The sequence below is a fragment of the Oculina patagonica genome, chromosome 1 (assembly GCF_052425735.1).
Source record: "Oculina patagonica isolate OP01 chromosome 1, crgOcupat, whole genome shotgun sequence".
NCBI lineage: Eukaryota > Metazoa > Cnidaria > Anthozoa > Scleractinia > Oculinidae > Oculina > Oculina patagonica.
This window is the reverse complement of record NC_135758.1, coordinates 45,961,756-45,977,754: the sequence shown is the minus strand read 5'-3', so window position 1 is coordinate 45,977,754 and position 15,999 is coordinate 45,961,756. Positions and strand designations below refer to the sequence as shown.

General features: G+C 38.5%; 1 long non-coding RNA gene across 1 annotated transcript; it reads left to right on the top strand.

Moving 5' to 3' along the window:
- The first annotated feature begins 1,061 nt into the window (after positions 1-1,061).
- Positions 1,062-15,059, top strand: LOC144634423 (uncharacterized). The gene is made up of 3 exons (XR_013567197.1): positions 1,062-1,303; positions 8,590-8,712; positions 14,246-15,059. It is a non-coding gene; the product is annotated as an uncharacterized LOC144634423 (long non-coding RNA).
- The last annotated feature ends 940 nt before the right edge of the window (positions 15,060-15,999 follow it).

Genomic DNA, 15,999 nt, shown 5'->3' with positions numbered 1-15,999 from the left:
TCTCATTTCTCATGTCATAAACTATTTGTATCATATCATCATCATCTAAACAGCAATGACTCAGTTTATGCTTTATTGCGGAATTTTTTTTATTTAAGTTAAGTGTGTTTCTGTCGTGCAAATTACCCTCGGTGGCAAAAGGAAAAACAACAAACTCAGTTACATAGAAACAATTTACGTTAATCACGTTTTTGTAATTGTTCAAGGATATAATTAGTTTAGTGTTAGTTCAGCTAGAAACAGCTAGAAACAGATACTTAGTACATGTACCGGCTTCTTTTCAATTCACTCAACAGTAATATTAATTTAGCTGCTGAGACTGCACTACGGCCGCTTTTAGTCGCAAACAAAGTAGCTGTGCACGCAGGTCATGGAAAGGAACATCGAGGTTTAGCTAAGTCTCAAAACAATAACTAGTGTTCGGAAGTTACGAAAGAAACCCCGCTGAGTAACATATCAATTGAAGTAACTTCCTGTTTTAATTTTTTTTGTGAGCATAGTTCAATCTTGTTTTGACAAGCCAAGTTTAATCAAATAAGAAACATAGAGGCAAAAAGCGGTAAAAAAATGTCCGGCAAAAGCCGTACTTTTTACCCGTCATTTTACCCGCCATTTGTAGCCTACGTAGCAGGCGTTAAAAGGGGGAGGGGAACAGGGAAAGAAGGGAGGGAAAATTTCAGCCAGAATTTCCAGCCCCCCTCAATCCTCCTCCCTCAACCACCCCTCCCCCCTCCCTTTTCTACGCTTGACGGTGAATTTTTGCGTGCACAGCAACACGTTTAATTTTTACGTCACCTCTTACAGGGTACTTGATACGAGCTGATTTATGTATTTTTGCATTTTGTGAATCAAGAGATAATTAATGAATGGGGCGTCATCACCTTGTAGAACAAAACAACAATCAAAGTGGTTTTGGTCTGCTATATGGTGGGGGGGGGGGGGAGGGTTATGAAAAAGTAACTGGAAGCGTGGGTACAACAGCGCGTTAATGGAGCGAAGGCTGGGGATGACAGTGGTTGACACGTGATGTCTGCGTAAAAAAGCTCGGCTACTCTGTTCAAACATGGCGGACGAAGTTGCTTTCGTTTTGGTTTTGGCGTCCTTTCCAAAGCAGCCTTCTGCAGATAGAGCGGACATTGCTAGAAATGTTGTGAATTGGGCGTTAAACATTGGCTCGATATTGTACAGCCACATCACAGCTGAGATCGAACAGTGAGACAACAATTGTGCTTGGAAAGGGTGCTGATGTGCATTTCAACTCCAAGGTTTTTGATCAACCCAACCTCGCGAACACGCGTTTCAGGTATGTTGCCAAATACTTTTATTCTCGACATTAATGCAAGCGTGAGTTGTTTTATTGTTTTTATAAGTCACTTCTCCTTTTCGATTTGTAATTAATTTTTTCCTGCTGTACAAAATACAGAGTAATTAGAGGGGGTGGTCTGCAAATGCCAGGGCAAATTATGTTGAATTGTTCTCACATTTGTGCTACTCTAAAAGCATTTGTACCTTCATGTTTCTGTCCTGTATGGGATGGAGAGATGTTAATTTTTTGTTTTTCTATGAAGGGCTTTCTATATGCCACTTATTCTGTTTAGCTTACCATGCGTCAACTGTCATCAACCACTTGAAATTGATTATGTGAGGCAGGGAGGATGGGGCAAATCAACGAATCATTCAAATCAATCAAATGTTATTTAAACACGTCACACCTAGAGTGCATATATTCTTGTTTGCACCTGTATGTGACTAAAAGTAAAAAAAAATCTATTAAAAAAAGAAATTCTATTGCAAAACGGTAGTTATTGATATTTACATTTAAAAATGTTCAAATAAAAATTGAAAATATATAAAAATATTACATAGATTTAGCCAAGTCTAAAAGTGGAGCTCCCAATTTACGGACCAATAATAGAAAAAATATAGCACTTGAGCCCACGATCCAATGTAAACCATTATTTTGTCAGCAGTAAACTTCAAAAAACATTCAACCTCGATGAGTTCTATATGTGAGCCTGTATATGTGAGCCCGTTGTTTTGTCAGCTGTCAATTGACCATGACATTGGATGTCCAATATCAAAGATGTAAGCTGGCGTTAACCATAACCTTAAACCAATTTCTGGAGTATGGTCGCCATGTTGGGGCACCTAGCCATGATGACCTTGGAAAACCAAAAGCATGGGTCTGTTAATTTTCTATGGGTATGGGCTCTGCTCTGCGGCCCTTTGGGCCGCTGGGAACTCCGCTATAAATGTCAAATATTACAGGTATGAAGCTTTAAGCCATATGGGCTTTAAGAGAGCACTGGCGAGATATACCGTAAAAACCCGCAGATAAGCCGCACCTTTTTTCCAAAAATTTTCGCTCGAAAGCGGGGGTGCGGCTTATCTTCGGGAACATTCAGAAAAGGTGCCGTAAATTTTCGTGAACTGATGCTAATTTATGGAAAATTACAGGGATCCATATTCGCAGTCGTCCGGTCGTCCGAGACGACTAAAACATCGTATGGACGACCAAATAATTACATAAACTCGTCCGCTGGACGACTTAAGTTTGACTTAATGAAAAAAAAAACAATTATTAAGTTTCCTTATGAGTAACTTGCGTTCTGACCACTTGTCATCCATTCATAACTTTTCGAAAACAGAACATAATTTGCAACTTTCTGTCGCGATAAAATCATAATTTTGGCCGCCATCTTGGCTGATGCGGTATTTTCCATCAATGAAATCATTGCAGGCTCAATTTTCAAGCTCTCAACTGCTGATATTTTGTACTGCAGCTGCATCCGCGAAAACACGAGGCGATCGCATCAGCTGATGTTTTGATCAAAATTTGACGTTATCTCGGTCTGGCGCTGCCAGCAAAGAAAAAAAAAGCAATGTTAACACTTCAGAAAAACAAACCAAATATGAATAAGAAGAGCAAAAGCGTTCTTTTCTTCCGTGGTTGCAGTCGAAGAGGCCCTGGCTTTCATTTGTGCCCGCATCATACGCTTCCGCAACATCGCAAGCCGCTTGGGGGCGTGATGTTTTGTGAAATTTGTAAACCGGCAGCCAAGGTAGACAAGTAAAATGTGTGGTTTCAGAAATCCTCCCCCCCCGGGGGTCGGGGGGGGGGGTCGCCGTTCCGAGAGGAGGGGGTTGCCGTGTTCGTTTCCGCGTCGTTTGTGCGTGCCTGCCGTCCCTCTCTCTCGCCCCCTGTTCGTTCACTCCTCCGTTCTCTCCCACACTCTTCACTTCCCCTTCGTCGTGTCCCCCCGTCCGTCCCCCTTCCGTTCCTCGTTCCGGGCGTCCTGGGCCTCGGTTTTCTGCCTGCTCCCTCCGCCCCGCCCCTCGTCCGGGGTGGGGCGGCGTCCGGTCTGTGGGCTTGTCTCCTCACTTTTCGTCTCTCGTCGTCATCACATCTCGGGTGCCTCTGGCGTCTCCGGGGGCTGGGGGTCCTTCTGATTCCAGGGGGGGGGGGTCCCTCCGGGGTGGGGGTCTCGTGTTCCCTCCGTGGTGGGGTTGGTTCTGGACACACAATGTCTCATTAACAAATACTTGTGAATCAAACTTTATTAAAACAGATTCGTTGTCTTGAAGATTTCATGTATACACAGTGTTACATACATGTGATAATAACAAAAAAGTCAACTTTTCATTTACTTGTTGTACGGTCGCCATTTTTCACTTTTGAACGGGCAAGTAAAATTTTGCCAGGGCAAGTATGTCATCTTGCATACTTGCCCGGCTGACGACTTGGAGAAAAAATGAATATGGATCCCTGAAATTATGTAAATTAATATTAAATAAAACTACAAGAGAGTACCAGTCATTGCTTTTGCAAGTTTGACAGCTCATATACTGTTTGCAGTGTCGACAATGGCCTATAACTTTAACAGTAGTTTTGATACTTTACGAGCGAGAAAATACCACGAGTATTCACGAGTAAGATGGCCAATTGTTTCTTTCTCATTTTGCACTTTGATGGAAAATTTGTCGAACTGATTACGAAACTCTCTTCATGCAACGAGTTTATATCCAATAGATGGCTCCCAAATCTCTTTAATTTGTCGATATGATAGCCACGAAACCCGAACGCCTCCATCGCCATCTTGTTTTGCTTTACGTTCTCGCCCTAGTCCCATATTTCGCGTCCGATCAAATGCCTGGTTACTAAGCTACGAACGTTCGGCAAACGCAAGTTCTTGTTGCTGTGACACAAAAATCCATGGAAAAACTGCGTTGAATGAAGAAATACCTGTCAACATATACCAGAAAAAGATCAACCATATGTCAAAGTTGGTTTTCATTATATTAAAGAGCTCAAATTATGGGTAAGACTGAAGTTTTTCTGTTTCAATGTTCATTGAGTTTACGTTCGATGAAGAAGACTTCCTAAAGACTCAACTTTGGATTTTTGACTCGACTTTGGATTTTCTTTGATTTACTTTCAAAAAACTTTTTTCCAACATTTGAGTTGTTAAACTCAGGGTGCGGCTTATCTGCGGGTGCGGCTTATCCGCGGGTGTTTACGGTAATATCTAATCTTGTAATTCTCTTATTACCGGAGGCAACGCAGTCCATAGTTTGCAGGCCATAAAGTTTGCAGGGTAGATGTATTTAATTACATGCATAATAGGCAAGTTTAAGTCAACAACAAATCCTTGCTTAGACCACAAACAACAAGAGCTCTTAGAGCTTACAACTGCGCTGGTCTCGTGAGCACTTTAGGGGAGCCATGTTTGGGGAACAAAAAATGCACCCCCCTCCCCTTATCCCCTTTACCTGCGTCGAACAATGTTGCGACTGACAAACAAGATGGCAAGAAAACACCTTGCGTGACATTTCATGGTTGAGTAGTTCCATCCGAAATTAAACATTTTTCTTATATGCTAATGGTGGCCGAATTTAATTCCCACGATCCTGATCCGTGAAACAAAAAAAATCTTTTAAATCAGCATCCAGTGTTGTCTTGAATTACCGTTCAAAGATTGAATAAACAGCTCCGAAAGCAAATAATTAAATCAAATTTGAGAAGAACACTAGACCTGTGTTTTGCTGAATGGGAATTCCCCGGGGAATTAATTTACCAATGACGTAACCCTTGCAAGTCAAGGCATGTTTGTCTCAGTGGTTTTCCATCAGATTTCAGAAATCCTATAGATGACACAGCTCCAAAAATAAATAACGCAAAAAAGTTGAATATTTCACACTTAACATGCTAAGTTTAGACCAGAGGATTTGTTTAGTTTCCGTTTGTAGCAGATTTAAACTTTTCAGAGCATTGCGTGATTCTTGCCGATCAGTGCCGGGCTCAAAATAACGGCCGGTCGGACGTCCGGCCATGACGTTGTCCGGACTTTGGTTGGGGGTCTTTGCCGGTCCGTCCGACTTTCTTCACACTTCGCGTTGTCTTCTTTTCGTTCTTTCGCGCGCTCTGCGTCACATTGTGTCGTGCGGTCCACGTTTGTTGTGGTTGCTTCGCATCCACGTCTCGCCAGCCGCTGGCATCTCGTCTGCTTTCTTTGTGTTCGTGCCGTGGCTCCCGTCGCCTCCACCCGTCTTGTCCAGAGTCCCCCATGGTGCCGAGGCGACATGACACAGCGATCACACGCCTCTCTCCGGGCGGGCTGGCGTGGCTGTCCTCTTCCGGTCCGGCACGACAGTGCCGACTCAGTTCCAGCCCTGGTCCTTGTGAACTGAGTAAAAATTTGTTAACGCCAGCACATTCCAGGACACAAATGTAATGTAAATAAATGTAAATTCTTGCCCGCTAAAGCGTATTTATTTAAGGCGTAGTTTTAGTATTTTCTTCGATTCAACCGCTTCAAAATACTTCACACTGAATTTTGTAAGTAAAGATTAATGGCTTCGCAAAGATTAGAAAGGTAGCTGATAATAGCTTTGAAAAATTACGTGACTCGAGGTCTAGCCCATCGAAAGTGAAACTTGTCATGTCAGCACATTCTTTTACACCAACGTAATGGTATCTATTCACAGATTCTGGCCCGCTGAAATATATTTTTCTTTCGACGCATGAAAATTAAGAATTTCCTTTGACTAAAACGCTTCAAAATCGAATATTTCACGCTAAACATTCTTTGTAAAGACAAAAAATAAGAAAATGTTTCCATTTGTTACTGATTTGTAGCCTCTAAACATCGCGTGACATGAGCCTGACCGAGTGGAGGTTTGGTACAGGTCACCGACAAAACGAAAAATAATAAACCCCGTGCAGAGCAAGAACTGCGCAGCGCAATTAAAAATAGAACCGGGCAGTTAGAGAGGACTAGCACAAGATACATGTATAAACGAAAGAGACAAGTCTTCTTTCACGAGTTGTAGTATCAGAAAGAAAACAGAATCTACATGTAAAGGGACTATGTCACTGGGATTTCGCAGATTTTTGGTCTCAACTGTTCTGAAATTAGTGGTAGGCAACTTTACCCATATAAACATTATCTTTGAACATCTTAAGAAATAAACAACCTTAATTTGCGGTTAGAAATTAACCTACGGCTATAAATATCGATATTTCAAGACGCAGGGAAACATTTTGAAAACGTTTGCCTAACGTTTTCAAATTGCAATCCGTTTCCATCCAAACCATCCGCAAACAAAGATGCTCGTAAACAGTTTCAGTGCTCTAATATAGCAATTTTTAATAAAAATGGATTACTATTTTTAGGTTTCCTGTGACAGAAATATAAATTTTGGCGGTTCAAACATCAGTTAAAATCCGTGACATAGTCCCTTTAAAGTGTGTAAACAATTCAAAGCAGTGTTTGACCTTACTGGCAGCCGATTATTGTATACTGTATTGGATGTCATGTTTCAATGTAACGCAACTTTTGTTCCACAATCACAAAAGGAAAAAACAATACTAGACCCGTCTATAAAGCCATAGAGCTTCTTGTCTTGTTCTGTTCTGATTGTGTGTGACATGTTGATAAAGTCACTCAAAATCAGGTGGCTACCAGCTTTCAAGGGTTTCAAATTGTTTTGAATTAGGCAAGTGGAAGAGTAGGTTGGTGTGACAATGCCAAGCTTCTTTATCGTGAGGTGATTGCTATTAGCAGAGTAGCTTGTGACATGGATGGTGAATGGTCCTCCAATTAATGCTTCTTGCAAACTTTAAGCCAAATTTCAGGGGTCTCATCGGATCCTCTCAAATTTTTCTTTGATGCCAACTTGAAGTCTCAATTTCTTATGCAAGGCTAAAAAAGGTATTGGTCTCATAGAAAAGATATCAGTCTCGTGATCTCGCAAGTGTTGCATTTATGCAAGCATGTGGCTGGAATAGGGTTAAGCCTGGTTCTGATATCCCAGAAATCTGGAAGTGAGGAATACATTTCCTGGTTTCCATAGATGTTCTCAATATTGGGTAAAACTATTGGTCACTGCAGGGTGTAAAGTTAACTTTTTTCCCCAGTAGCCACTTGGCTCCTAAATATACACCTTATTCATAAATGGCATAACGTGCGAAAGAGTTTGGGTCGAGTACATAAAAGCGAGGCAAGTGAGGCATCGGCTTTGATCCAAAACAAAGAAAAGTATGGCGAATTGAAGTAGTATTTGATAATTCTTGTAATACTATCTCGTCGGTTAGAAAGTGATTCTTGGGTTTTGATGACTGCCATTGGAATCCCTGGTTTGACAACTGCACATACGGTTGTGTGGATGTTTTATCGCTTTTATCTTAATATGTTGCAGTGACTTTAATTTCTAGTTTCAATTTTATTGTAAAAGATAGTTCTTGTTTCACATTAGGATAGTGATGGTAACTATTGTTTGCATATTAATGCGGGATGATGTCAGCAGCCTGCACGTGTTTGCCTCCTGTGGAAGCATTACAGAGAAAATTAACTGCAACTACAGTAAAAACCCACGTATAAGAACCTAACATTTAAGAACCTGTTAGGCTAAAATTTCATTTTTAAGCACTCTTCACATAAGAACTATTTTAGGCTAAAATTCTAAAACAGGTTCTTATTTTTCAAAAAAGAAAAAAATAATCTTCTCAAAAATATAGAATTAAAAAAACTTCTCAAAAATATATTTATAACACAGTCTGTACACATTATAGTTACAGCATAGTAACATAAAACTTGTCCTCCTTGAATATAATTATTAACTGAGATGAACAGATGAACCTTAAGAAATCACAGTACATGAATATTTCTTGAACAAAAGTCAAGAACCTAATTAAGAACCTAGTTAGCCTAATTTTACACTAAATACCATTTATATAAGAACCTGTTCAGGCTAACTTGAAAAAACCTAGGTTCTTATATGCGGGTTTTTACGTTATATACTGTATATAAACACACTTCCAAAGCTATCTCTCGAAATTTCTAGATTTCACTAATAGTATGCTTCATAGTTGCTCTAACCATTGCTTTCTTTTATCGCTGAAAAACGACTACAGGGAAACTACCCACAGATGTTTGGGTTTGTCTGTGATTTAGCAAGGTGTATGCAAGGCTAGGCAGATGTTTACTTTTAATGCATAACATGTTCATTCGTGTGCACTGTTCACTATCTGATCTTTGAGCTTGCATTTTTCAAGTGTTGATGGTTTTTTAATTTAATATATTTTTTCAGAATTACCTAATGTAAACTGGCATCCCAGTGAGTGGATAATTGAAAGTTGGATTTGCTAACTTTGTTTATAACGATGGAGGCAACAAACAGTAAGCTTGTAAAGCTTGTAACCGAGAATTGAAGGTGAGATTTTAATATCCCAATTCTTAATGTTTTTTTTAGGTTTCCAAAGTGTTTATGAAATGAAATTTATGACCTTTTTTGCCTAAAAACCGTTACGGTAGCCTTTATCTGATTCACTGATTCAATATTTTCCAATTTTAGCAGCAGTTTAGGGTGAGAAATTTTTTTTTTGAGATCCAAATTAGCTCCAAATTAACCTACAGTTGGACCCTGGTAACTCAAACACTGAAGAGAAATGAAAAACAGTTAGTTAGCAGGGTTGTTGTTATCGGGGTCAATCGAATATTTAATTTGCCAAGTTAATATTATTGATAATATTGAAGATGAATTTTTCAACAATGACACAAGCATGGGGCAAAGGAAAATTTCTTCAGGAGTCCCCGATGGGATCGAACCCATGGCCTCCAGGATACCGGTTGGGTTGCTAATGTACCAGTAGTTGATTTCTCAGCACTTCAGTATACAGTTCTGTGCAAATTGAACTTATCTGGTCAGAAAATCTAACACAATGATATATTCATATGATAAGAGTGGAAAATGGCTGTCAAATATGTGATTTGTTTGTTGCTCTAATGAATGAGCAACCGTGGCGAGTTGCAGGAACGAGTATTTGAGTATGGTGGTAAATTTCACCGAAATTTTGTTCAAGGTAATCCAAACGCTGTTCAAGTTAATGGGCTTTTGATTTATATGAGTTCGAGTTAACCTAGTAAATATTTCTGAAAGGTTGGGTGAAATCCAAGGGAAAGAGAAGTTAGTTTGAGTTAGCAAGGTGTTCAGGTGGGGCTGGTCAGGTGCCGAGAAAATCTCCCATTACGTCTTAAGATGCATAAACCCCTGTCCTTTGTTTCCACTTAGTGTAAGTGATGAATTACTCAAAAGTTTTTGATAGCTTTTTTTATCAAAACTCAGCTGCATTGTGTACCTAATTTGCTTTCAGTGATTCAGGGTACAATCTTTATTAGACGTTTGAAATTACACTCTGAAACCAAAACAAATTTCAGCTGAACTCTTATCACTGCAGCCTAGCTAGCTATATTGAAATGTCGCAAACCAAGTTTGGCTCCATAATCTGCAGTGTCTGTGCTTGTGATAAATTGGAATCTTCTGGCCTTGTTATGGCTGTAAAAGCACATTAATTAGCAGAAACACTGGGGGAACTAAAATGTCAGTACTTTATTAATGTGGTGGACCACATAGGCTAATGTTTCTCATGGATCTCTCACAGTGTTCAGTGTTCTCCCTAGGATTTTGGGAAGGCCAGGTGGTATTCTGACAGTGATTTTCAAATGTCAAAACCTGATTTGCGGAACTTGTTCCCCCACATTACTATCACTTTTCTGTCTCGTTTCCAGAGTAAGAAATGAACTTATTTACTTTGCGCCAGGCTTTGAGAAGCTTTTTGTTTCTGTTCCGAGCAACCCAAGTCAATAAGTTCACCATTCTTTCCACAAACACGGAAATTTCGTTTAGTGTCCCGGGTATGACACCTTGAAGTTCCGTTGTGGTTTCTGTGACAATTTGATAAAGATAGCTGCTGTCCAACAAAATGAATGCGTCACAGGTTTGAACATATATTTATAAGAAATCACTAAATTAAGTCAATGAAACTGTATGGTTTTTATTTTAACTAAGTTCTTTCTCCATTAATACGATTATAAAAGTGATTTACCCTCGCATTTACCCTCGCTTAAATTTCTATTTTCGGCCGGCCCACGCTTAGAATCTGGCCTGCTTATTGGATGAAATCTACTGAATGAAATTTTTTGCTAGGTTCTGCCTAATAGAAAATATTCGATCTTGCTTTACACGTGATTCCGCGCGAACGTACGCAATAAACTATGTAGTAGTGTTTAACTCGCACAAATCTCACTTTTAAAGAGAGACTTTAACTTCTACACAGAGCTTACTATGCTGTACCATAACTGGTCATAACTTTAAAATGGTTGGGTATTCAATCGACTAACGATTTAAACGATTCAAACCTTTTGTTCAAACGTCATGTGCTATGTGTGCAAGATTAACTTTGACATTCAATCCCGAACCGCCAACTAATTGCTTAGATTACAATCCCTCTTTAACCCCGATACAATCTGTTGCCGCGGCTAAATTTAAAAAAAGTTGTCTACACAAAGATAAGAACAATGCTTACAGATCGAACAACTGATATTTACATCGTCCTCTCTTTCAGCAACATTTTTACCATTAGGTATTCTAGTTACGTTGATATAAAAGCTATATCTGCTATATTCCACGACTGTAATAAATACAGTTGTAACAGTAAATATCCTGTTGAAACCTCCACCATTTTCCTACGCGTTGTAAGCAGAAATGATTTTCAACTACTTTCAAAAACTCTCAAGATAAAATAATAGATATCAAATGAAAGCACGCTATTCTTTAAATTAGCAAAGTGAAGCTGTTATTCTGATACATCTCACAATTGCACAAATTAAAACTTTACAAGCGACCACAAGACAAGACACTCCAAAGAGATTTTAGAGCTTCATGTTAAAAACTGCTTTTCTCGCTCAATTTAAGTTGCGGTATACTAGCGTAATATGCACAACAACGACAACGAAAAATTTACAGGCAGGTCCATCTAATGACATCTTGTTGATTATTAGACACTTCTGCTTTTCAGATCCGTTCTAAAACTCATCAATATAATTTCTCTCTTTCGGTTAGTACATTGTATTATGCGTTTGTAATAACCTGGTGTATTTCATTCTTCTTCTACGCGTTTTCTGCTTGAGTTACAATTAATTTCATTGATTTTCAGTACAATCTTGTCGGCAAAGGTTAGAATGTTATTTTAATAACGTAAAACTTGTCTGTATTTTTCTTGATAACTGCTGGCTGCAGCTCAAATATATCCAAAATTGAAAAGCGTACAGCTAATTTAAAGAAAAAAAATGCGTCACATCTACGTGTATTCCTCTTTAGAGCTTCATTCATGCACTGAAAAGGCTGTTGCTGTCGTCTATAAAAGTTGTGTTCATTGTTGCGTGGAATTCACAGCAGGATATATGAAGCTACATGTAGTGCCTCTCTTTGGGTCAAAAAAATAAAAAACAATGTATGTTTTGCGCTTTAGATTGACATTTCTGCTCTTCAATCCTAAGAAAACTCATCAAATATAATTTCCCTCTTTCGGTCATACATTAAGTTCTACCTTTACCTCAGAGCCGAGTGTAAACTAGCCTTTGCAAATGGAAAGTGTAAATGTTTCTCTCGATGAATCAGAACCGCCTGAAAAAAGAAAGGCAAAAAAGTACGACTCCAGACTGGCAGAGTTCTTTTATTGAAATGTGGGAAAAAGTATGAAACAGCGCAACGCAAGATTTGAACAAACAAACGCCACAGTTGACATTTTTAAAGATTTGGCATCAAAATAATTGTCTTTATCTAATCGTTTATCTTCTGTTATTAAATTGTTGTTATTCATGCCTCAAAGGTCACCCCTTTCAATACAAAGTTGTGCAAAAGTCACGTAGCAATCATAGTCTTTTTTAGGATGCTCGTTTTTTGTTCAACCTTTTTCAACGCAATTCTCCAATGAACTTTCAACATGCCAAATGCTCGTTCCACTACAGATCGTAGCGCACCGAACTTTAGGTTTTAAACTTTCGCTGCTCCTGAGTCAGGCGTCCTCTGTCCGGGTAGGGTTTCACTAGCCAGTTCGTTAGCGGATAGGCACTGTTGCCAGCTAAAAGGGGCCTTATTTCTGTTCCATTTTTATTGCCTGTTGGACCACTTAAAATTTGCTTGTTTGCTGCAAGTTCAGAAAAAAATGTCATCTCTTTTTAGCATGCCTGTATTTTTACATACCGTAATAAGCCCTTTACAATAAATACTCCTAACTTACTGTTTTATAAACCAGCGCGTTAGTTGCGACCTTTGTAAAGAAACATTATCTGTTCGTTGATATGAAATTCCGGCGGCATTCGATCACAAAACAAATGTTGACATGGCGGGAAAATTCTGTGGCCTCACAAAGCAATTGATGACATGGCGGGAAAAATATTGACATGGCGGGAAAATTGGGCGGCCTTAGAAAGCAAACACGCATGGAATGCAGTTCTCCCCCTGTAGAATTATCTCGTGTCGTCATGACAACGTCGTCATGACGACACGAGACAATAAAAACCATCCAGTTTCATCGACTTAATTAAGTGATTTCTTATTTTCTTAATAGGAATTCTAAGTTTTAGATTTCAAATAAAGGTTACAATGTATTTAATCTTCATTTTTAAGCCAGGCGGCAACGATTTCCTGTGATTCAAGCTAGGCCTTAAATACCTAGGGAGAACACTGGTGTTGGTTGTGATGTCTCACTTCTAACCTGTATTTTTTAACTTTGTAGTTTTTAATTAGCTTTTAGCCTTTAAAGATGGCCTCAACTTTACTAGATATGTTGTTCACTATTTAGTGCCACTCTCTATAAATAAAGATCTTTGTTTTTTTGGTTAGTTTTCTTGTTATGCAAATACAGACATTTGTTAAATGTAATGTTATTAAAAGCATTTTCAAATTTTCTCAAGTTCTGAGTATTCCCAAGTGTCTGAAACGATTACTCAGTAGCTGAAGTATTCAGTGTGAACAGTGCCTGCCAGTTTGCAGGTAAATTGTGGCTGTCATCAAAACTACTTATTTGGCAGACAAGTATTCTTGTGCACTGACCAGTTTATGCACAAAGGTGGTAAATAGAAACCCAAACATACTAACTGCCGCCTGGTTAGCTCAGTTGGTAGAGCGCCGGACTGCTGTGCGGGAGGTTGTGGGTTTGAACCCTAGACCGGACCAACACTCAGGGTCTTAAAATAACTGAGGAGAATGTGCTGCCTTTGTAATTACATCTGCAAATGGTTAGACATTCTAGTCTTTTCTGAAAAGGACGATAAACCATAGGTCCCGTCTCCTGTATCTTCAGTCTTATAACAGGGGACGTTAAAGAACCCACACACTATTCGCAAAGAGTAGGGCTTGAAGTTCCCGGTGTTGTGGTCTGGCCTTTGTGTAGTAAATTACAGTATGTGTACAGGGCATTTGAACATTACATATGAAAAATGCGCTATATAAATTGATTATCAATATCATAAAATAAAAGTTAAATTTTTTTTTTAATTTTCTGAGCATCTTCTACAAACCTACAGTGGTACTGCGCTTATAAAAGGTACTTTATCAGCTTCCTGATAAAGCAGTCTCACAGTTTTCTAAAGTTCCTTCTAAGCAGTGTTGATGATGTTCTTGCTCCATTAAGTACTGTACAAAGCTATGTTGTTGAGAGTTAAAGCGACCATCATCAAGTCATATTATTCTCCTCTTGGCATTAATGTAAACGACAGAACATTCATACACCTTGTGGTTTTCTGTCTGTCTCCATAATTTTAATTGACGGCTGCCAAAAATACATTCGCTAGTTGGCTTTTGAATTTTTGAGTTCGCATTTCACTTAAAATCTGCAATAAATGTCCCTTTTTAAGATGTTATTCTGAATATGTCTTAACTGTTTATTTTTCTTATTTTGCAGAGCCCTTTGGATTCTGTTTTTAAAAGTTGTCATGTAACTGGTGTTATGCCAGCATTTTTGATTTCTGTAACCCAGAGTTGAACAAAACGCTCATTTTTGTGGGACTGATTTGCCTTAGTCATCGTGTGATTTTCTGTCTTACTCCTGGGTAGAGATCTGGGACTGCAAAGCTATTATTATTAATAATAACTTTCGTCAACTCAGATTTTGATGTGTTTGGTAACTTTTAGTGTTCAATTTTGCAGGGGCGGATACAGGGGGGGGGGTGGATAGGGTGGATATCCCCCCCCCATTTTTTCAGTAAAAAAAAATTCGAAATGTCACTTTATTTGAAATAGAAAATAAATAATGAAATAAAAATTAGCTCTCGCTCATGTCTGGTTGTTGTTACGCCACGTTTCGCCGTCTGCCGCCACTTAGGGTTAGGGTTAGGGTTAGGCCCTAATGGTCTGCCATCCACCCCCCCTTTTGAAATCCTGGATCCGCCCCTGTTTTGTCATGTAAACTGTTATTCTTGTGTGGAATTGTGTCATTGAATAGAAATAAACATTGTTTTTAAGTCTGTGACATATGTTTTATTTGTCTGTTTTGTCTTCCTGGGGGTGGGGTGAGGGAATTTTTTGCTCTTATCTCTTTGGTTTTGTTGTCTTGCTTAGTGGTTTAATGTTGCATTTGTATGTTTTGTTGAATATTGTATGGCAAGACTGGATTTAGAAAACAAAGTTGATACTGTCAGCATTGCCACAGGTCAAGATATGGTGAAGGGAAAGATAAATTTCCTAAACTTCATGAAATATTTTGATCAAAAGTCAGGGGAAATAAAAATTAACAGGAAATACAATGTATCAAAAGTCAGGGGAAATAAAAGTACAACATGTCAGATTTGTTGTATGAACCAGAAAACCGTGAACACTAAACTCTCTCTTACATATGAAAATCTGTGCAGTAAACCTTTGAATGATACCTCAAACTGCCAGAAATATAAACACACGGACAGCGATGGAGCCAGCAGGTGATTTTTTCGTGGATAATTTGTCAACTATTTTCTCTGCTTCCTTTTTTGAAGTATAATGAAAGTGTTCATGGTTTTCGTTTTTTGAACGTTTTTTGGGGGGTTGGTCGTAGCTACTTTTTCTAAATTTTTGCTTTGATCAGGCCAAGGACTTATAGTTTATTCATTAAAAAGTTTGGAAGTTTTGAAAACTGATGTCTCTCTCTACCTTTCTTTTTGAGGAAAAATGTCTTTTTAGATATGCATCTCCACCCCCCCCCCCCCCCCACCCCGTTTAAACAACAGAGCGTCTCCTTATGCTTTATTTTAGGTTCTTCTAGGGATGTCTATTGAACATCTTCAGTGTCTTTAGATTCATGTTTTCAGGTTACGGTTCTGGCGCTGCAGTTTTAATGTTTATTGACTGAATGATTTTTAAGTTTTTACAAATATTGAATGTGAGAAATAATCTGTTTACTTAAAAATATGAATCAGTCATTTATGTTCCGGTCTCTTTTAAATTTTGATATATTTCACTTTTACAAAAGTGCTAAATGGTCTATGCAAGGTGAATTACTTGAATTACTGGATGGAAATTTAAAATTGTAATAAAAAAGTAAATGAAAAGTTTTATTTCATTATTTGCCCATTTTAATTTGACTATTTTCGGTTTGGTCAATTACAGTTGAAACTCTGTAATAAATTTTTGCTTCTTTTATAAATTGACATAAATGCAAGAGTTTTGTTAAAAATGTGTAAATTA